Raw genomic sequence first — 24,875 nt, forward strand, 5'->3', positions numbered from 1 at the left:
TCATGTGTAAGAAATCCCTAGTTTTGAAGGGTTCTAGGTGTTGCCATCATATGTACACAAGTGCATTGCTTTTTGAATGTGAAATGATAACTTGGTGTAGTTGATTATCTTGTACTCAAAACTTCTGCTGTTGTAATGTTGTATGGTAATGTTGTAAGGGTAGTAATTGGCCTCTTATGCTGCTTATCAGAGATGGGGGAGGCCTCCACCGCAGTCTGCGCTCTATCACACCGGAGTACGAGTTGGACGGTTTCGAGTTCTTCACGATCATACTTGAGAATTCCTCCAGGAGGCAGGTATATAAAAGGAGAGATCTCCCCTTCACGCATCTCTTTACGATAACTCTGTTGTTTGCTACATCACTCCTTGACCCACGCTGCAGAGGCTGCCTGGCACTTCTATGAAGATGCTGGACGGCCATCGGCCAAAGAATGTGAAGCTGCGACAGGACAACAGCGGGCTTCGTAGGCATTGGGACATGGAGGTGGTGATCAGGTATGGCCACATGTACCTGTGTCGTGGCTGGGAGCAATTCGTCCATGCCTACGACCAGCGGAACGGGTACTTCCTTGTCTTCGGGTACGACGACGACGCCATGCTCACCATGAAGGTGTTCAACAGGACTATTTGCCGCATGCGCTACAAGGACGACGACGATGCTAGTATGTTCTGCCTATTCTTCCTCTACATTTGGCTTTGTCTCACGTCGATTGTTAAAAAAACTTTGTTGCATTTGGTCAGGAAATGGGAGCAGCAGCAGCGACTCTGGCTATAGCCAAAGCAGCAACGACTTTGGCTATAGTAGAATCAGCAGTGAGGATGATCCGTAATGGAGTGGGGAAGAAGAGGAGCAGAGTGGGGATGAGGAGGTGCAGCCTATTCTGTCCGACGATGACCTCGCGATGGTGGTGGCTGACTATGACCTCGCGATGGTGGTGGCTGATGATGGGTGTCGGGGATATACCCCGCGGTATAAACCGCCGGATGTATGACCCGGCTAGAGTTTGGCGATTCACTGGCGACCTACTTGGACATGGCGGTTTACGATTCATTGGTAATCCGGCAGGCAGGTCAGAGGAGCGACAAGACCCAGTGGCCCAACGGGCGGTTTATGGAAGGCCGGATCACGCTATGGTGGGTCGGTTTAAGAGGAAAGGTATAAGGAGTATTTGTCTTACAAGAAAGACCCGGACTTGTATCCGGTTTGTATTAGAGATAGACTAGTCCTAATCCTAATAGGACTCCACATGTAACCCGCCCCTTCAACATATATAAGGAGGGGCAGGGCTCCCCAAAGAGGAAGAAGCTACAAGCAAGAAACAATTTCTATGGCTAGACACAAAGAGCCGGTTTACGACGTCTCCCTCGTGATGATAATGAGACCTAGCCACAAACAGCATGTAGGGTTTTTACCGGATGATGTTTTCCGGGGCCCGAAGCTGTCTAAATCCTTGTCTTGTGTGTTGATCCGCCCTGCGTCTCTCGTCCCACTCAACCCCTCTCAAGCTACCACATAGATGCGTTGGCCTCGCGACTAAGTTCTGACACTAAGGACATCTGACGTGATAATTCCACGATAGTTGGCGCCCATCGTGGGGCTGCGCACGGTGGTGTTAAGTTCTTGAAGGGATCGACAAGCTCGAGATTTTGTCGGATGAGAAAGATCCGGCAAGTTGGTGTTTTTCGATCGGGAACATGATTAGCTTTGGAGCTAACAGATACGAGATTAATCAGACAAAAAGATTTTAGGGTTTTGTGTGCGCCGCCCCGCGCGTGACTCGGCGATTCGCCGGATCCGAAGGCCGATCAATATCTGTTGTTTTTGCACCGCAAATCAGAAAGCAACCGGGACCTGTCCAAATCTGCTGACATGTACTTTCTACTGGCTCAAGTCCTGAGACGACAGCGACGTAACAATCAGTTGGGGATTCTTGCCTGAAGGAGACCGAGACGGTCTACTACGCATGGCAAATAGTATATTTACAATACTAATACAACAGAGCCGCGTGTACTGCGGCAACCGTGCCCAAGGCAGGCTAGTATGGATAGCTGGGTAAAGCGACGAGGGAGCCACCAAAAATCAGCACTAGTATGGGCATCCATCCAAAGAAGCATTGAGGATTAGTACTACAAGCACCGTCCAAAAACCAGTCTTTGTGTTTCCCAATGGAGCCACGCGAGGAAAAATACATCCGTCGTTTTCAATATTCAGCGGTGGAAGAACTCATCTTCACCTGAGTCGCCCCTGCCCCTGCATTTTAAATCGCCGCTGCTGCCATGGCCAAGTGGCCTGTTTCCAAGTCATTGCCGCAGCTTCACCCTGCATCCGCGAGGTCGCTACCGTCTCCAGGCCGCCACCAAGGCCAGCGTCGCCTCCGTCAGCAGCATCACCAGAAGAAAACTAAGTGCTGTCAAAGAGGTCATGCATGCACACTACAACAATTGCAGTTAGACCAAGGAAAAAAAAGGGGTTACTAGCCCACATGAGATACATCAGAAGAAATATTCCTCGATTGATTGGACGTTTGAGCCCAAACTCAGAAGCAGGCTAATCTGATCCTACTACTAGTCCTAGTACAGTTCAGATTTGTTATTAAGAGCCGGCACCTCCGCGATTAATTGGAAGAAGCTAAGTGCTACTATCGGATCATGATCACTGGAAGATTGCAGCGCGGCGCGCAGAGGCTGCAAGTATCTTGGGCGCTCCACTCACAAGACCGGGGTTTGTATGCGGTTGACAAGGAACAGTGTGTGCGTACGCTGGTACTTCATGTGAGATTAGAAAAAGGACAAAAGGAGAAGGTCACGTGGAGACCTCAGGTGCTTGAAGACAAGAGAACAAATCAATTCTTTTGTCAAAATCAAAAAGAGCATTATACATTATCCAGCGCCAGTATCCGGTTCATCCGGCAAAAAATACCAGGTGTTATTTTTTCAATATATTTCATCAGTGCATATTAATTCATCCGAGCAAAATTATTCTGGCCTATAATATTTTTATGCAGGACGGCTATTAAAAGAAAAAGGGGTGGTATGATACCGCGGAGGCACGTTCGGCTATTCCGCGCAGCTTCACGGACACGTGTATCGCGGTCCGGTTTACATCAACGCGCCGGCCGACTCGCCCGTCCGCACTACCTTGCAACTCCACGGACGACTCGCCCGTCCGCCCTCGCCGTCGGTTCATGCGTCCGCGCCGGTTTACAACACGGAGGGCAACTTGCTCGTCCGCACCGGTGTACAACGCCGCGACCGATTCATCCGTTTGCTCGCATGGACGACTCATCCGTGATTGATTTCAGTTTCACTGTGGTGATTATCAACTCTGCGGTGGATATTTTTCGGCTAACATATCAGGACAAATTGTTTATTGCAAAAAGGGATTATTATATCGCTGAGCTATTGGATAACCCATGCCGGTTTATATCGCGATCCAGTCCGTATGAATTCGTCAGGACCGTGCGAATTACCCAATAAAGCGTGCATAGGCCGCCGTTCCCTGCAATCCGGTCTACATCAACATACGGCCGATTTATGCGTCCGCACCGGCTTACAATACCGCGGCCGGCGCATCTGTCCGCTCCCATGGCCGACTCACCCGTCATTGATTTCAACTTTACCGCAGTGATCATCAACTCTGCGACGGATTAATTCCGGCTCAACACATCAGGTGAAATCCATCCAGTATATTTTATATTATATATTGCTTTCTTTAAAAGAGAAATTACTCTGGCTTGGAAGTTCCCCAGTGCAGGACAAGTTATGTTACTAAAATGTTGAACGACTCGTACCGGTTTATATCACGGTCAAATATGGAGAGTCTCAAGCCAACTCCTCGAGTAGTCTTAAAACTCGGGGGCTACAGTGACATGACTCGGGAACTCCGGATCATGGGAGGGGATGATAGCCCGGTTCCGAAGGACACTACCGTACAGATGAAAATTCCGGTTTAACAGGCCGGTTCAAGAGACATCTCTCTCCCGCAAAACTTTGAAGCTCTCAAAACCGGTTTAAGCATCTGGATCAAGGTAAATTTGTCCCTTACAAAGCTTTGAGGATCTCAATATCCGGTTTAAGAAATTCCGGTTCAAACATGGGTATCCTGCCTTATTGGCCTAACATATTATTGATCACATGGGGGCTTCTGCTTCATAAAGCGGGGTCTCTGTTCTTTTTTACATCATGCGTGGTTACACGGAGGTTCTGTCTTAAAGCGGCCTCCGGTTTACCTCTTGGGTTAGCTTTTCAAAGCACCATGTTATATCACTTGGGGCCTTGGTCGTGTCCGAACCAACGCAACACCTTTTGATAGGCGAAAGCCACCAGATCATTTGGGGACATGGTCAAGTCTGAACCAGTCACGCCTCTTGGTCGGCCTAAGGCCATAGAATCACTTGGGGGCTTTGGTCAAACCCGAACCATCGTCACCCCTCTTGATCGGCGTAATGCCAATGCATCACTTGGGGACTTGTGGTCATGTCTGAACCATAGTCACGCCTCTTGATCGGCCTAAGGCCACAGAGTCACTTGCGGGCTTGGTCGAACCCGAACCATTGCCACGCCACTTGATCGGCATAATGCCACGGCTTTAGTTGGGGACCTGGCTGACTTGAACCATAGCTACACCTTATTGGGAGCTTGGTCGTGTCCGACCATGGTAACACCATCTGATCGGCTCAGTAAAGCCTCTTTTTGCAAATGGTCTTATCATTGCCTTTGCTTCCATATTTTTTCATAACTGTTATTTGATTTTTGTTACGTTTTTAAACCGACATTGTTAATCCGGTTCAAACTGTCAATTACAAATTGGCGGAACACGTTTAAATCCTAATCCGGAGATTATCTGCCCGGTTTGATTTTATGTTACCATCCTATTATGGAGTAAACCGGCGTTCATTAACCCGGCTTGACTTTCAATTACAAGTTGTCAATACAGGATCAAGTTATAATCCGGAGACTATCAGCCCGGTCTGGTTTGACTACGAGTCGCCAGTATTATATATGGTTAAACCGGTGTTTATCACAACCCGGTATGGTTTATCATCAACCGACACAGTATGAAAGGAGTTATCATTACTCAAGATTGGGGTTATCACTCTTACTACAAAAAGTTGGTAAAACCAGCAATGTGATTCAATATCACAGGTATGATATATTTCATATTGGATTATTCTTAAGTGCAACCTTGGTTATAAACTCAGATTATATGTTGGGCATTATGACATGTCCGGCGGTAAACCGCCAGGACACTTTAAACTTGTTGTATGCAGAAACAGGTTGAATAAAGCATGATTATAAATCACTGATGTTTATTAAACCGGCCTGGCTTTCGACTATGTGTCGCCAGTATGATGATAAATTATTCGGTGTTTGTTAAACCGGCCTGGCTTTAAGACGATAAGTCGCCAGTATATATTTGGATTGCGCCATTGGAATCATGCGCTTATAAATCATTGGGTTATATTATTTAAATAGCCAAACCTGGCTGGATTTTCATGATGATATTGAATGATTGAGGTTTTCATACCGGATTATGTTATTCAAATCTTGAATAGCCAACATGGCTGGATTTCTATTGTGATTATCAATAACCAGTGTTATGATTGAGGTTTTCAAAGTCGCTTTAGCGCAACGGCTATTATTTTATCAATGGATATCATTTATTCTACAATGGAAGGAATAGTCCCAAGTCGCTGCAGGCTTACAACCCGGCACTTGGGGGCTACATTATTCAAGTTGAGATTACATCAAATATGCAAGTCCCATGTCACTGCAAGAAGGCACCATGACACTTGGGGGCTAATGCAAAGTAATTTTTTGCTCATATTATTGAAGACCCGACTCCTCACATTATAATGAGTCGACCCTTGGGGGCTAACAATTGCTCCTGTCAACAATTGAAGGTACAAAGCTTTTTATTCATTATATTGACGGGTCCACTGCTCAATTGGTACAGCACAAGGCTCTTAACCTTGTGGACGTGGATTCAAGTCCCATGATGGGGGTTACATCATATGATGTTATTTTCATTGAAGTATATATGAAGTCCCAGCTCAATATTATCTTACTGAGCCGGCCCTTGGGGGCTACACATCATTGCTCAAATCTATATGATTATACCTACAAAGTCCCTGCTTATTATTGCATAATGACCCCGCACTTGGGGGCTACATAATATGGAGTATTCAGTTTTTACTAAGTGACTGGGATGAACAACATGGATTTCTTCTTAAGTGGCAGTATTTATATTGAAACAAGTCTTAAGCCATCACTTTGTTCTACTCAAGACTTGGGGGCTACAGGTATTATATTATTATCAAAGAAATATTTTTAAATTCTCTGATTGAGCAAACTAGGTTGACCCGGCGTCACCAATCATTATGACCCTGTGGCTGCAACCCGACGTCATTAATAATCATGAACCGGTGTCTGCAACAATCATGAACCGGTGTCTGCAACAATCATGAACCGGTGTCTGCAACAATCATGACTCGGAATTATCAGTTTTATAACCCGACAATGGTGGTAATCATAAACCGGCAAGTTTTACATCTTCAAGCCGGCTGGATATCAGTTGAATATTTCAGAGACTAATATTTTTGTCAAGTCAGAGCATTGAAGGCCAATTCAAATGGATTCTTTATTTACAATATTTTTTCTACGAGAAAATTGATTATGAAGCTGGTCTATTGACTTGGATTTTCTAGAAGGAGGAAATGACAAGGATTTAAGGATGATCAGGTGTCGGTCTACAAGAATTCTTAACCCGGAGCACAACCCGCCAAACTTCTTCTTGTGTTTATGTTGCAGATCAGTTTAAAATGGATGAATCCAAATTAAACTGGGGGCTAATGTCGGGGATATACCCCGCAGTATAAACCGCCGGATGTATGACCCGGCTAGAGTTTGGCGATTCACTGGCGACCTACTTGGACATGGCGGTTTATGATTCATTGGTAATCCGGCAGGCAGGTCAGAGGAGCGACAAGACCCAGTGACCCAACGGGCGGTTTATGGAATGCCGGATCATGCTATGGTGGGCCGGTTTAAGAGGAAAGGTATAAGGAGTATTTGTCTTACAAGGAAGACCCGGACTTGTATCCGGTTTGTATTAGAAATAGACTAGTCCTAATCCTAATAGGACTTCACATGTAACCCGCCCCTTCAACATATATAAGGAGGGGCAGGGCTCCCCAAAGAGGAAGAAGCTACAAGCAAGAAACAATTTCTAGGGCTAGACACAAAGAGCCGGTTTACGGCGTCTCCCTCGTGATGATAGTGAGACCTAGCCACAAACAGCATGTAGGGTTTTTACCGGATGATGTTTCCCGGGGCCCGAAGCTGTCTAAATCCTTGTCTTGTGTGTTGATCTGCCCTGCGTCTCTCGTCCCACTCAACCCCTCTCAAGCTACCACATAGATGCGTTGGCCTCGCGACTAAGTCCTGACACTAAGGACATCTGACGTGACAATTCCACGACAATGGGCAAGAGATGGTGGTGGCTGACGATGACCTAGCGATGGTGTTGCCTGAAGATGGCCTCGCGATGGTGGTGGTGCCTAACAATGACCTCGCGATCCCACAGCTGGGCGACATGACCATGCCAATTGTGGTAGAAGACTACATCCCACTGCCTCGCCGCTCTAAGCGCATCAGGATGATGAAGGAGAAGGAGAAGAAGGAGTGAAGTATGCCAGGTATGTCAGATCTCCAAAATGATCTATACTTAGCTTTGTTTCCTCCGAAATGACCTAAGTTAGCTCTAATATGCTAAGTTATCTCTAATATGCTTAGTTACCTAGGTTTGCTCAATAATGACATAAACTTAGCTTACTTATGTAAAAATGGCATAATTAGCTTACTTAGGTTTGAAATGCCATAACAATCTTGGTAACCTCATATATGTCATATAGTTAGCTTATTTTCCTCGAAAATGACATAATAAGCCTAATTAGCTCCAAAATGATCAATGTTACCTAAGTTAGCTCCAAAATGACCTAAGTTATCTCAAAATGCTAAATTAGCTTTAATATGCTTAGTTACCTGGGTTAGGTCAAGAAAGACCTATACTTAGCTTACTTATGTCAAAAATGGCATAATATGCTTAGTTAACTAAAAAATGGCATAATTAGCTAGGTTAGCTCCAAAATGACCAATTTTTCCTAGGTTAGCTCCAATATGATCCATTTTACCTAGGTTAGCTCCAAAATGACCAAGTTTACCTAGGTTAGCTCCAATATGATCCATTTTACCTAGGTTAGCTCCAAAATGACCTATTTACCTAGCTTAGCTCTAAAATGAACCACACACTTAGCATTTTTACCTAGCTTAGCTCTAAAATGAACCACACACTTAGCATTTTTACCTAGCTTAGCTAAAAAATGGCATTTTTACCTACCTTAGTTAGAAGAAGAAGATAAAGAAGAGGAGAGGAGAAAAAGAAAGAGAAGCTAAATTCTTATTCTTGTTTTTCTTCTTCCTTTTCTTATTTTCTTCTAGCTAGTCTTCTTCTTCTTCTAACTTTCACCTTTCCCAATTTGCAAATTTACTTTAGATGAGGAAGCTTGCCTTGATGGAGTGTACTCTTCTCCTTGTGCTTCATTTTTGTTTATGGAAACTTGTTGGAAACTTCTTTTGGATATGTATGTATATATGGATATGTTGTTGGAAACTTGTTTTGGATATGTATGTATATATATGGATATGTTGTTGGAAACTTCTTGTTGGAAATCATTGTATGTTGGATATGTTGTTGGAAACTTGTATGTTTCTTATGTTGTTGGAAACTTATTGTTGGTATTCTTATTGAAACTATTTTCAAATGTGTGTGTGTGTGTGTGTGTGTCTATATATATATCTATGAAATTCTGTCAAATTGAATGAATTTAAGAAAAAAAGGGGCTATACAGGCACTTTGCCGTCTGTTGTCAGGCGGCAAAGAGCTTTGCCATCAGCCAGCAAACGGCAAAGCTACCACGTGGCAGGTACCTGTACAACTTGGGGGGCACTGGGCCGGCCTATATGGTTTCTTTGCCGTCTGCTGGCCGACGACAAAGAACTTTGCATCTTTGCCATTTGCCAGCAGACGGCGAAGCACACCGTTCAGCCCTTAATGGCCCTAAGCTGCCATGTGTGCCATCTAGGTCCTTTATCGTCCGCTAGCTGACGGCAAAGACCATTTCATCTTTGTCGTCCGCCAGTAGACGGCGAGGCCTTTGCCGTAGCCTATTCAGCCGGACCTATTGCCGTCTGGTGGCTGACGACAAAGGTCTTTGCCGTCTGCCTGGCATGCCTTTGCCGCCAGCCATGGCTGACGACAAAGTGTCCGATTCATGTAGTGATTGAACCCAAAGCTAAGTACTTCTCCCATAGCAAGAAAAACCAATCTAGTTGGCCAAACTAAACCAATAGTTCGAAGAGACTTACAAAGATATCAAATCATGCATATAAGAATTCAGAAAAGATTCAAATGATATTCATAGATAAGCTAATCATAAATCCACAATTCATCGAATCTCGACAAACACATCGCAAAAGAAGATTACATCAAATAGATCTCCAAGAACATCGAGCAATACATGGTATTGAGAATCAAAGAGAGAGAAGAAGCCATCTAGCTACTAGCTATGGACCCATAGGTCTGAGATAAACTACTCACGCTTCATCCGAAGGGCAATAGAGTTGATGTAGAAGCCGTCCATGATCGAATCCCCCTCCGGCAGGATCTCAGAACAGGCCCCTAGATGGGATCTCACGATAATAGAAGGTTGTGGCGGTGGAGACGTGTTTTCGTGGATGCTTCTGGTGGTTTGGGGATATATGTGAATATATAGGACGAAGAATTAGGTCAGGGGAGTTAGGAGGGGCCCACAAGGCAGGGGCGCGCCCTCCCCTCTCATGTCGCCTCGTGGCTCTTCCGACTTGATCTCCACGTCTCCTGGGTGTCTTCTGGAACAAGAAAAATCACCGTGAAGTTTTTATTCCGTTTGGACTCCGTTTGGTATTCCTTCTCTGCGAAGCTCAAAAACAAGGAAAAAATAGAAACTGGCACTGGGCTCTAGGTTAATAGGTTAGTCCCAAAAATAATAAAAAATATCATATTTAATGCATATAAAACATCCAAAACGGATAATATACTAGCATGGAACAATCAAATTATAGATACATTGGAGATGTATCAAGCATCCCCAAGCTTAATTCCTACTCGTCCTCGAGTAGGTAAATGATAAAAACATAATTTTTGATGTGGAATGCTACCTAACATATCTATCCATGTATTTTTCTTTATTGTGTCATGAATGTTCAGATCCATAAGATTCAAAACAAAACTTTAATATTGACATAAAAACAATAATACTTCAAGCATACTAACAAGGCAATTATGTCTTCTCAAAATAACATGGCCAAAGAAAGTTATCCCTACAAAATCATATAGTCTGGCTATGCTCCATCTTTACCACACAAAATATTCAAATCATGCACAACCCCGATGAAAAGCCAAGCAATTGTTTCATACTTTTGGTGTTCTCAAACTTTTTCAACTTTCATGCAATACATTAGCGTGAGCCATGGACATAGCACTATAGGTGGAATATAATATGGTGGTTGTGGAGAAGACAAAAAGAAGGAGATAGTCTCACATAACCTAGGCGTATCAACGGGCTATGGAGATGCCCATCAATAGACATCAATGTGAGTGAGTAGGGATTTCCATGCAACGGATGCACTAGAGCTATAATTTTTTGAAAGCTCAACAAGAAGAACTAAGTGTGTGTGCATCAAACTTGCTTGCTCATGAAGACCTAGGGCGATTTGAGGAAGCCCATCATTGGAATATAGAAGTCAAGTTCTATAATGAAAAATTCGCACTAGCATATAAAAGTGACAAAGTAGGAGACTATCTATCATAAAGATCATTGTGCTACTTTGAAGCACAAGTGTGAAAAAAGGATAGTAACATTGCCCCTGCTCTATTTTTCTCTCATTTTTTTGTTTTTTTGTTTAGCTTATTTGTCCACTCCTTTCTTTTTATTTCCTCAAATGGGACAATGCTCTAGATTTGATGATCTCACACTTTTATTTACTCGATACCTAGAACAAAATTTGGCTCTATATGAATGCCTCCGGCGGTGTACCGGGATGTGCAATGAATCAAGAGTGACATGTATGAAAGAATTATGAAAGGTGGCTTTGCCACAAGTACAATGTCAACTACATGATCATGCAAAGCAATATGACAATGATCTAAGCGTGTAATAATAAACGAAACGGTGGAAAGTTGCATGGAAATATATCTCGGAATGGCCATGGAAATGCCATAATAGGTAGGTATGGTGGTTGTTTTGAGGATGGTATATGGTGGGTGTATGGTATCGGGGAAAGTTGCGCGGCACTAGAGAGGCTAGCAATGGTGGAAGGGTGAGAGTGCGTGTAATCCATGGACTCAACATTAGTCATAAAGAACTCACATACTTATTGCAAAAATCTATTAGTCATCAAAAAAAAGTACTACATGCATGCTCCTAGGGGGATAGATTGGTAGGAAAATACCATCGCCCATCCCCAACCGCCACTCATAAGGAAGGCAATCAATAAATACACCATGCTCCAACTTCGTTACATAACGGTTCACCATACATGCATGCTACGGGAATCACAAACCTTGACACAAGTATTTATCCAATTCACAATTACTCACTAGTATGACTCTAATATCACCATCTTTATATCTCAAAACAATCATAAGGAATCAAACTTCTCATAGTATTCAATGCACTTTATATGAAAGTTTTTATTATATCCCTCTTGGATGCCTATCATATTAGGACTAAATTTATAACCAAAGAAAATTACCATGCTGTTTAAGACTCTCAAATTAATATAAGTGAAGCATGAGATTTCAACAATTTCTATAAAATAAAACCACCGCCTGCTCTAAAAAGATATAAGTGAAGCACTAGAGCAATATTGCCTAGCTCAAAAAATATAAGTGAAGCACATAGGGTATTCTAATAAATCACCATCCATGCGTGCCCCTATCAAAAGGTGTGTACATAAAGGATTATTGTGGAAAACTAAAATTCAAAGACTCAAATCATACAAGATGCTCCAAGCAAAACACATATCATGTGGTGAATAAAAATATAGCCTCAAGTAAAGTTACCAGTAGACGAAGGCGAAAGAGGGGATGCCTTCCAGGGCATCCCCAAGCTTAGGCTTTTGGTTGTCCTTGAATATTACCTTGGGGTGCCTTGGGCATCTCCAAGCTTAGGATCTTGCCACTCGTTATTCCATAGTTCATCAAATCCTTACCCAAAACTTGAGAACTTCACGACACAAAACTCAACAGAAAATCTCATAAGCTCCATTAGTATAAGAAAATAAATCACCACTTTTAGTACTGTTGTGAACTCATTATTTATTTATATTGGTGTAATATTTACTGTATTCCAACTTTTCCATGGTTCATACCCCCCGATACTACCCATAGATTCATCAAAATAAGCAAACAACACATAGAAAACATAATTTGTCAAAAACAGAATAGTTTGTAGCAATCTAGAAACTTCTAATACTTCTATAACTCCAACAATTCTTAAAAATTAGGAAGACTTGGGAACTTTATTACCAATCTTCCGCAAAAAAGAATCAGATCGAAAGCACGCTTGTGTGAATTATGAAAATTAATTTTCTGGGCGCAAAAGTTTCTGTTTTTCAGCAAGATCAAAACAACTATCACCGTAAGCCGTCCCAAAGGTCTTACTTGGCAGAAACACTAAATAAAACACAAAATTCACATCTAACCAGAGGATAGATGAATTATTCAAAGCAAAACAGGAGCAAACGACAAAGAAAAAAATAAAATTGGGTTGCCTCCCAACAAGCGCTATTGTTTAATGCCCTTAGCGAGGCATAAAAACACAAATAGGTGTAGGTATTGTCATAGTAATGATAAGTAAAATCTCAAAAAAGCATCTCATACTCCCTTCGTTCAGTAGCAAGTTTCTTTGTGGTAAGCAAAAGTAACCAAAAGTGCTAAATTTAATGGGATAAGGATCCCCAAGGTCAAGCCCAGGAGGAATTTGTTCCTCCTTCGGCCCCTCATATTGTATGACCAACTCATCATTGTAAACGTTCTTTTGGCAAAAAGTCATGAGCTTGTGTCCAAGAGAGAAACCCAATCCTTTGTTTTATATAGCAAATTATCATTAAGTTCAGAAATCTTACCAACGAAAACATCGGTTGGGACCCTCTTTCTTAAATTTTCATTATAAGCAACATGATGTAGAGATCGTAAACGCATTATGTCCTCTTGGTTAAAGAGAATTCCCTCTATGGGAGGATGACCACCATCTACTTTATAATGCACGAAAATTTCACTAGCTTCTTTCATAATAAATCTAAACTCATGAGATAGAAATATAGTGGTGACGCGCTTAACAGAAGAATGCTCAATATTAGAGAACTCTAGAAAAATCCTTTGTATGGAAGGATGCATATGAAAAAATCGTCATTCAAGTTCAACTATGAGCAAAGATATAGCATCCGCGAGACTACTAGTTTTATGGAGAATTGATCCACCTAACGCGAGAAGCGCACCGACACAAGTAAAGAAATGTTGAATAACACCTTTTCCAATAATATTGTCGCTGCGTATGTGAAGTTTTTTAATGTGCAAGATAGTATATTCTTCATGAGGATTAGTATTAGCAAAAGCATCAAAGTTTCCCCTATTGTTACTACTATCCTTTACAGCGATAAACTCCCCAATTTCATACATGGTAGCAACAAACAAATCTAACAAATAGGCAAACAAAAAGCAAAGTAAGAAGACGAACAGAAGAGGGGCGAAGAAAAGGCAAATAAAAGGGTGAATCTTTTCAAAAATTGTTTTGGAAGTGGGGGAGAGGAAAACGAGAGGCATATGGTGAATAATGTAATGCAAGAGATGAGAGTTATATGATGGGTACTTGGTATGTCCTGACTTGGTGTAGAACCCCCGGCAACGACGCCAGAAATTCTTCTTGCTACTTCTTGAGCTTGCATTGGTTTTTCCCTTGAAGAGGAAAGGGTGAGGCAGCAAAGTTGAGATAAGTAATTCCCTTAGTTAGAGAACCAAATTATCAATCTAGTAGGAGACAATTCACAAATCACCAATACCTGCATAAACAATCAAACAACTTGCACCCAACGTGATAAAGGGGTTGTCAATCCCTTCACGATCACTTGCAAAAGTGAGATCTAATAGAGATATATAAACAAAAGGTAAAATATTTTTTTGGGTTTTTTGGTTTATAGATCGGAAAGTAAAAGATTGCGAAATAGTAGATCTGAAACTAATATGATGGAAAATACTAGATCAGAAACTTATATGATGGAAAATAGACCTGGGGACCATAGGTTGCACTAGTGGCTTCTCTCAAGATAGCAAATAATACGGTGGGTGAAAAAATTACTATTGAGCAATTGATAGAAAGGCGCAAAGTTATGACGATATCTAAGGCAATGATTATGAAATATAGGCATCACGTCCGTGTCAAGTAGACCGACTCCTGCCTGCATTTTGTAGTATCCGTTGCAACGGGAAATGAGTAACAACCTTGATCTCATGGGCTTGGAAGTAGTGGCGGAGTTTCCTTGAGGGCATGATGAGACCAAAGGTCAACTTTTGCACGCTAGAGTACCTCGACGAAGCCCCCTGTAATAAGGAGCTGATGAAGTACACTAGGCGCTGCACCACTTTCTTCCTTGCCGCGTCCTTGCGGTTGTCATCATTGTCGTGCTTGCTGCTATTCTGATTCTTATCTGGCTCTCCCAGCCTGTGCTCACTCTCTTTCTCATTCGCTTCTCGTTGTGCTACCAAGGCTGCACTGACCACTTGGTTGGTTGCCGCTAAGTATAGCAACAATGGCTCCTGGGGTTTGGGTGCAACCAGGGTAGGCACGGAGGACAGGTAGGTCTTAAACTCTTACAAAGATGTGTATGCTTCAGGGGTCCACCTCATAGGACCTACCTTCTTCAAAATCTTGAAGAACTGCAGGGCACGCTCGGCGGACTTGGAGATAAATCTGCTTAGCGTGGCAACACATCCCGTTAGGCGCCTCACATCTTTGACTGTCCTTGGAGCTTGGATCTGCTTAATGGCCTTGATTTTGTCAGGATTAGCTTTGATCCCCCTATGGGACACAAAGTATCCAAGCAGCTTGCCGGAGGGGATGCCAAACACACACTTCTCTAGCTTTAGCTTTAACTTGATCTTGCGCAAATTCGCAAATGTCTCCTGCAAATCCTAGATGAGAGTTGCTTTGTCCTTGGTTTTGACCGCAATGTTATCCATATAAGCCTCAATGTTTCTATGCAGCTGAGGTTTAAAACCGATCTAGACCACCCTTGCAAAGGTGGACCCGGCACTCTTTAATCCAAATGGCATGCGGACAAAGCAGTACGTACCACATGGAGTGATAAATGATGTCTTCTCCTCATCTTCTTTGGACATGAAGATATGGTGGTACCTAGAATAGGCATCCGGAAATGAGAGAAAATCACAACCTGAAGTGGCATCCACAATCTGATCAATACACGGGAAGGGGAATGGGTCCTTTGGGAAAGCCTTGTTGAGGTCTATGAAATCAATGCACAACCTCCACTTCCCGTTTGCCTTCCGGACCACTACTGGGTTTGCTAGCCAAGTGGGATGTAGCACTCCTCTGACAAAACCAGCTGCCTCAAGCTTCTTGATTTCTTCTGCAATAAACTGTTGCCTCTCCAAGGCCTGCTTCCGGACTTTCTGCTTAACAGGTCTAGCGTGTGGGCAGACAACAAGGTGGTGCTCGATTACCACCCTGGGAACACCGGGATATCAGATGGTTGCCAAGCAAACACATCAATATTCGCCCGCAGGAAGGTAATGAGCGTGCTTTCCTATTTTTCATCGAGGGTGGTAATGATAGTGAAAGTACCATTGACTCCAGCTAGCCCTGCTGGGATCTTTTTCACTTGTGGAGCAGCAACCTTGGATCTCTTGCTGTTGGAACACTCCGGCACCTCGTCAATGGGTGTCGTGCACTCGCAGGGGGCATGCTTCCCGGACTCTTTGCCGGAGGTCCTACAATCCTTTTTCTTCCCTTTGCTTTCCTTGTCAAGAACTTTTGTCGTCGCCGCCTTTGCCGTGACCGCGTTCCGATACATCTTGTCTACACAGATGATGGCATCTTTCTCATCTGATGGAATGGTGAGGACCCCCAGTGGCCCAGGCATCTTCAGGGTGTTGTAGGCATATTGGGATGTTGCCATGAATTTAGCCAAGGCCAAGCGTCCAAGGATTCCATTGTACGGCAGGGGGAGATCAACTACGTCGAACACAATCTTCTCAGTCTAGTAGTTAAGCTCTCCCCCAAATGTTACTAGCAACGTAATCTTTCCCTTAGGATGACTCCTACCGGGGTTGACTCCTTGAAACATGCCTGTAACCTCTAGTTCTTCCTCTACTATCTGAAGCTTGCCGATAACTACCGGGGAAATTAGATTCAGTCCGGCCCCACCGTCCACAAGCATCTTAGTGACCTTGAGGTTGTGAATTGTTGGAGAAACCAACAAAGGCAGGAATCCTACCGTCGTGGTACAACTAGGATGGTCTTCTTCGTCAAAGATGATGGGTGTACGGGACCATTGAGTGGCTTCTGGGCCTCTGGTGCTAGTTCCACGGCATTGACTTCTCGTGCCCACCGCTTGAGTTGGCGATAGGAGGTGTGCAAAGATGCACCCCCGCCAATGCATAGGGCGTCCGTGGCCTTCTGAAACTCTAGCTCATTGGTTTCCTCTTCATCCCCTTTATCACTCTCATCATCACATACTTCCTTCTCCTGCTCTCTGGTGGGTTTTCCTTTATTCCGAAAGGGCTTGCCGGGGCGATTTGCTCCACAACCCCAGCCCTTAATGCCAGCGACATTCTGACCCTTTTCCTTATCACGCTTCTCATATTCTTCTCTATGTCTCTTGACCAACTGCTCCACTTGATAGCACTCTTGAAGGTCATGGCCTTTAGTCTGGTGGATCTTGCAGTATGTTCCATCGCCCTTCCCGGCCTTCTCGGCAGCCGCAGCTTCCCAGCAATCAGCGCACATGGCAGTCTCCTTGCCGGGGACCTCAGCCTTTGTGATCTTGCCGATACTAGGGGTGCCTGACCCTTCAACAACCAACATTGCCTTATCCCTCCGCTTCTTACTATGCTTCTTAACCTTCTTCTGACTGGCGGACTCATCATCATCCTTTGAATCAACATCGATGCAATCTTCCTCTCCGGGCAACTTCCTCCCTTCCTCCATCTGTGCACACTTATCCACTAGGGTGTACAACTCCTTCACAGTCTTGGGAAACTGCACGTTCATCTTAGAACGGATACGGCGGTTGCGCACATTGGACTGGAAGGCAGCTATCACGGCTGTTGGATGGATATTTGAAATATTTCTATGAACTTTGTTGAATCTCCATAAATACTTACGGAGGGTTTCTCCTTCCTTCTGTTGGAGAAGCTGCAGATCGCAGGGACGGCTCGGCTCCTGGTGGCCACCGGTGAAAGCGCTGATGAACTCATGGCACGGGTCTGCTCATGACGAAATAGAGTTCTCCGGCAGGTGCATCAGCCAAGAACTCACATTGGACTTGAGGGCCAACGGGAAGTAGTTGGCGAACACCTTCTCATCTCTTCCCCCGGAAGCCTGAACAATGATGGTGTAGATGCTCAGGAACTCTGCCGGGTTCAGCCTCCCATCGTACTTCTCAGGTATCTCTGGCTTGAACGTGCGAACGGACGGACAACAGACTTGCCGCAGCTCATGGGTGAAGGCAGGGTAGCCAACCTTGAAGGTCAGGGGCCCGCCAACACCGAGAGTGGGCTCGTCGATGTTGGGGCCATCGCGCCCGTCGGCTCGGAGGAGGTTGTCGTGGCGTTGCTCGACGACGCACACGTTTCCTCTTCTCCTATCTTCCGGGGTTCGTCGTTGGCCTAGACGTGCTCGAGGATAAGAGGAGGCCATCGAGACATCATCGGGGTCTTGATTCAGATGCGCCCGTGCTGGCTTCCACGGTTGGGACTGCACTGTAAGGATGGCTCCCTCCGTATGGGCAGCAGCATGGGCCGTTGCCGTTGCTTGGGGAGGTCGAGGCGGGGCGGCTCGTCGTGAGCCCTCGGTTTCGGCGAAATCGAGCAGACTTTTGATGGTGGCACGCCATTCGTCCATCTGGCCGCTGGTGGAAACCTTAGCAGCAGTTGAGCCCACGCCATGGCCTCTGATGTCTACTGCACAACCTTCTTCTTGTAGTCATTGTTGGACCTCCAAGTGGAGGGTTTGTAGGACAGTAGCAAATTTCCCCCAAGTGCATGACCTAAGGTTTATCAATCCGTGGGAGGCGTAGGATGAAGATGGTCTCTCTCAAACAACCCTGCAACCAAATAACAAAGAGTCTCTTGTGTCCCCAACACACCCAATACAATGGTAAATTGTATAGGTGCACTAGTTCGGCGAAGATATGGTGATACAAGTGCAATATGGATGGTAGATATAGGTTTTTGTAATCTGAAAAATATAAAAACAGCAAGGTAGCAAGTGGTGAAAGTGAGCGTAAACGGTATTGCAAAGCTAGGAAACAAGGCCTAGGGTTCATACTTTCACTAGCACAAGTTCTCTCAACAATGATAACATAATTAGATCATATAACAATCCCTCATTGGAATATACAAGCCAAGTTCTATAATGAAAATTCCCACTAGTATATGAAAGTGACAACATAGGAGACTCTCTATCATGAAGATCACAGTGCTACTTTGAAGCACAAGTGTGGTAAAAGGATAGTAGCATTGCCTCCTCTCTCTTTTTCTCTCATTTTTTGTTTCTTTGTTTTTTTGGGCCTTCTCTTTTTTTGGCATCTTTTTTTATTTTTATTTTTTTTCATCCGGAGTCTCATCCCGACTTGTGGGGGAATCATAGTCTCCATCATCCTTTCCTCACTGGGACAATGCTCTAATAATGAAGATCATCACACTTTTATTTACTTACAACTCAAGAATTACAACTCAATACTTAGAACAAAATGTGACTCTATATGAATGACTCCGGCGGTGTACCGGTATGTGCAATGAATCAAGAGTGACATGTATGAAAGAATTATGAACGGTGGCTTTGCCACAAATACAATGTCAACTACATTATCATGAAAAGCAATATGACAATGATGGAGCGTGTCATAATAAACGGAACATTGGAAAGTTGCATGCAAATATATCTCAGAATGGCCATGGAAATGCCATAATAGGTAGGTATGGTGGTTGTTTTGAGGATGGTATGTGGTGGGTGTATGGTGTCGGCGAAAATTGCGCGACACAAGAGAGGCTAGCAATGGTGGAAGGGTGAGAGTGCGTATAATCTATGGACTCAACATTAGTCATAAAGAACTCACATACTTATTACAAAAATCTATTAGTTATCAAAACGAAGTACTATGCGCATCCTCCTAGGGGGATAGATTGGTAGGAAGACTATAGCTCGTCCCCGACCGCCACGCATAAGGAAGACAATCAAAAAATAAATCATGCTCCGACTTCGTCACATAACGGTTCACCATACGTGCATGCTACGGGAATCACAAACTTTAACACAAGTATCTCTCAAATTCACAACTACTCACTAGCATGACTCTAATATCACCATCTTCATATCTCAAAACAATCATAAGAAATCAAACTTCTCATAGTATTCAATGCACTTTATATGAAAGTTTTTATTATATCCCTCTTGGATGCCCATCATATTAGGATAAATTCATAACCTAAGCAAATTAACATGCTGTTTAAGACTCTCAAAATAATATAAGTGAAGCATGATAATTCATCTATTTCTTCAAAATAAAACCACCACCGTACTTTAAAAATATATAAGTGGAGCATCAGAGCAAACGACAAACTACTCCGAAAGATATAAGTGAAGATCAATGAGTAGTCGAATAATTGTGCAACTATGTGAAGACTCTCTAACATTTAAGAATTTCAGATCTTGGGATATTATTCAAACAACAAGAAAAACAAAATAAAAGAAAATGACACTCCAAGCAAAACACATATCATGCGGTGAATAAAAATATAGCTCCAAGTAAAGTTACTGATGAACAAAAACGAAAGAGGGGATGCCATCCGGGCATCCCCAACCTTAGGCTCTTGGTTGTCCTTGAATATTACCTTGGGCTGCCTTGGGTATCCCCAAGCTTAGGCTCTTGCCACTCCTTATTTCATAGTCCATCGAATCTTTACCCAAAACTGAAAACTTCACAACACAAAACTCAACAGAAAACTTGTAAGCTCCGTTAGTATAAGAAAATAAATCACCACTTTTCATACTATATTCCAACTTCTCTATGGTTCATACCTTCCGATACTACTCATAGATTCATCAAAATGAGCAAACAACACATAGAAATCAGAATCTGTCAAAAGCAGAACAGACTAGTAATCTGTAACTATCGAATACTTCTGTAACTCTAAAAATCCTACCAAATTAGGAAAACCTGAGAAACTTGTGTACCAATCCAGAGAAAAAATAATCAGATCAAAATAACGTTTCTGTGAGTTATCAAAACTAATTTACTAAGCGCAAAAGTTTCCTATTTTCAGCAGGATCAACACAACTATCACCGTAAGCTATCCAAAAGGCTTTACTTGGCACTTTATTGAAACAAAATCTATAAAACATGATTACTACAGTAGAATAATAATTTTAACAAATAAAAATAGTAGGTTTAAATATTGGGTTGTCTCCCAACAAGCGCTTTTCTTTAATGCCTTTTTAGCTAGGCATGATGATGACAATGATGCTCACATAAAAGATAAGAATTGAAACATAACGGGAGCATCATGAAGCATATGACTAGCACATTTAAGTATAACCCACTTCCTATGCATAGGGATTTTGTGAGAAAACAACTTATGGGAACAAGAATCAACTAGCATAGGAAAGCAAAACAAGCATAGCTTCACGATTTTCAACACATAGAGAGGAAACTTAATGTTATTGCAATTCGTACAAGCATATATTCCTCCCTCATAATAATTTTCAGTAGCATCATGAATGAATTCAACAATATAACCATCATATAAAGCATTATTTTCATGATGCACAAGCATAGAAATTTTACTAGTCTCCACATAAGCAAAATTCTTCTAATTCAGAATAGTGGGAGTATCATAAGAAACTCGAATACTATAAATTGTTTCCACATTCAAAGAGTAATGTTCGAAAAAGGGTAATCATAATCGTGACAACTTTTATAAATATAATCATCACTACTTTTTATAACATAAGTATCATTACAATAATCATCATAAGTAGCAACTTTGTTCTCATCATAATCAATTGAAACCTCTTCCAAGATAGTGGAATCATTACTAAATAAAGTGATGACCTTTCCAAATCCACTTTCATAATTGTCACAATAAGATTCAACACCCTCCAAAATAGTGGGATCATTACTTACTAAAGTTGACACTCTTCCAAACCCACTTTCATCAATATAATCATCATAAATAGGAGGCATGCTATCATCAAAATAAATTTGCTTATCAGAACTTGGGAGACTAAAAATATCATCTTCATTAAGCATATCATCCCCAAGCTTGGAACAAACATTAATTGCAGCAAATAAATTCTCAAACATGTCATTCTCATCAAACATAGCATCCCCAAGCTTGGGCCTTTGCATATCATAGGCTTAATCACTCACATCATTAATAGTATGGATAGCACCAATAGTATAACAATTATTATCATCACAATTTTCTAATTTGATGCCAAAAATATTCTCAAGATTATAAAAAGTATCATTACTTTCCCAATCATAATCATCACAATGAGTAATAGGCATAACAATAATAGGAGCAACATCATTTGGGAGGGATACCTTTTTACCTTTGCTTCTCTGTCTTTTCTTTTTCTTCTTCACATCATGTGTGGGTTTAATCCTATTTTGGAGCTCCTTATTGGTGAGATTTGTTGAATAGAAAGCTCCTCCTCGTTACCTGATTCATGATAAGAAAAAATATAAGGATATTGGGAAACCTCTTCCCTTTCATTAGTATTCTCTTCATATTCTATTTGTTTCCTTGTCTTTATGTAATTGGCAATATAAGGATTTTCAATGCAATTCACCGCACAATACATATAAATTTCCACTAGATCAAAATCAAGAACTCCCTCAAGGGAAAATTCTGGAATATCCTTAGGTATACCTTTCATTTCTTCATAGCCCAGAAGTAAACTAAGTTCATTATGATGCACAAGGAAAATCAAGTCATCACAATTTTTGGACACGATTTGATCATGAAACAATTTGCATTGGGTATTTAAATTACCACGTTCATTGCAAAGTTCACAAGGATGGCAAAGAAAATTTAAATTTTCAGCACAAACATCTAGCCTCTCTTACAACCATTTAGTTTCTAAATACTTACGCCTCTTGCAAAATCTTTCTTCCCTTTTTGGTGTGTACTTGCATACTCTATGCACTCCACAAAATTTGACATCCTTATAAGAGACTTTTTTATCATGACTAGTGTAATCATCATTAGTAATATGGATATTCAAAGAGTTCATACTAACAACATTGCAATCATGCTCATCATTCAAAGATTTAGTGCCAAACATTTTAATGCGTTCTTCTTCTAACACTTCGGCACAATTACCGGAATCCTTATTTTCATGAAAGACATTAAAAATATGAAGCATATGAGGCACCCTCAATTCCATTTTTTGTAGTTTTCTTTTATAATCTAAACTAGTGATAAAACAAGAAACTAAAAGATTCGATTGCAAGATCTAAAGATATACCTTCAAGCACTCACCTCCCCGGCAACGGTGCCAGAAAAGAGCTTGATGTCTACTACACAACCTTCTTCTTGTAGATGTTGTTGGGCCTCCAAGTGCAGAGGTTTGTAGGACAGTAGCAAATTTCCCTCAAGTGGACGACCTATGGTTTATTAATCCGTGGGAGGTGTAGGATGAAGATGGTCTCTCTCAAACAACCCTGCAACCAAATAAAAAAGAGTCTCCTGTGTCCCCAACACACCCAATACAATGGTAAATTGTATAGGTGCACTAGTTCAGCGAAGAGATGGTGATACAAGTGCAATATGGATGGTAGATATAGGTTTTTGTAATCTGAAAATATAAAAACAGCAAGGTAGCAAGTGGGGAAAGTGAGCGTGAACGGTATTGCATTGCTAAGAAACAAGGCCTAGGGTTCATACTTTCACTAGCGCAAGTTCTCTCAACAATGATAACATAATTAGATGATATAACAATCCCTCAACGTGCAACAAAGAGTCACTCGAAAGTCACTAATAGCGGAGAACAAACGAAGATATAATTGTAGGGTACGAAACCACCTCAAAGTTATTCTTTCCGATCAATCCATTGGGCTATTCCTATAAGTATCACAAATAGCCCTAGAGTTCGTAGTAAAATAACACCTTAAGACACAAATCAACCAAAATCCTAATATCACCTAGATACTCCAATGTCACCTCAAGTATCCGAATGTTTGATTATACGATATGCATCACACAGTCTCAGATTCATCTATTCAAACCAACACAAAGAACTTCAAAGAGTGCCCAAAGTTTCTACCGGAGAGTCAAGACGAAAACATGTGCCAACCCCTATGCATAAGTTCACAAGGTCACTGAACTCGCAAGTTGATCACGAAAACATACATCAAGTAGTTCACGTGAATATCCCATTGTCACCACATATAAGCACATGCAAGCCATACATCAAGTGTTCTCAAATCCTTAAAGACTCAATCTGATAAGATAACTTCAAAGGGAAAACTCAATCCAATACAAGAATATAGAGGGGGAGAAACATCATAAGATCCAACTATAGTAGCAAAGCTCGCGGTACATCAAGATTGTGCCAAATCAAGAACACGAGAGAGAGAGAGAGAGAGAGAGAGAGAGAGAGAGAGATCAAACACATAGCTACTGGTACATACACTCAGCCCAGAGAGTGAACTACTCCCTCCTCATCATGGAGAGCACCGGGTGATGAAGATGGCCACCGGTGATGGACCCCCCCTCCGGCAGGGTGCCGGAACAGGGTCCCGATTGGTTTTTGGTGGCTACAAAGGCTTGTGGCGGCAGAACTCCCGATCTAGGTTATGTTTTGGAAGTTTGGGGATTTATAGGAGAGGTTGGCGTTGGTCTCACGTCAGGGGGGCCCACAGGGTGTCCACGAGGCAAGGAGCGCGCCCTAGGGGGGGCACACCCTCCACCCTCATGGGGCCCACGGGACTCCCCTTCGATAGCTTTTCGTTCTAGTATTTTTTATATTTTCCAAAAAAAATCTCTGTTGATTTTCAGCGCATTCCGAGAACTTTTATTTCTGCACAAAAACAACACCATGGTAGTTGTACTGAAAACAGTATCAATCCCGGTTAGTTCTAACCAAATCATACCAAAATGTTGTACAAATATTATAGACATGGCATGAATACATCAAAAAACTATAGATACGTTGGACACGTATCAGCCTCCGAGGCTGTGCTTAGCATAAATGATCAGGAAGTCGATCGTGCCGTCGCTCGGCTCCTGACGGAGCTAGCGGCGGCAGCGCTGCTGCCCCGCTTTTGCGGTGCAACCACCTGGGTGGTAGGGTGGTGACACGGAGGCGCTTGAGGGCCATCGGCTCTGTTGGGCGCATCAGCTCGGTCGACCCGCCTTGGGGAAAGCGCACGAGCAGCAGTTGTGCCTGTGGCAAGGGCGGCCGGAGGATGGCGGTTCGCACCACACCGGGTGCCATCGCTGTGGCTGTGCTCGTCGGCGAGCAGAGTGC

This window comes from Triticum aestivum, chromosome 4B, assembly GCF_018294505.1.
Source record: "Triticum aestivum cultivar Chinese Spring chromosome 4B, IWGSC CS RefSeq v2.1, whole genome shotgun sequence".
NCBI lineage: Eukaryota > Viridiplantae > Streptophyta > Magnoliopsida > Poales > Poaceae > Triticum > Triticum aestivum.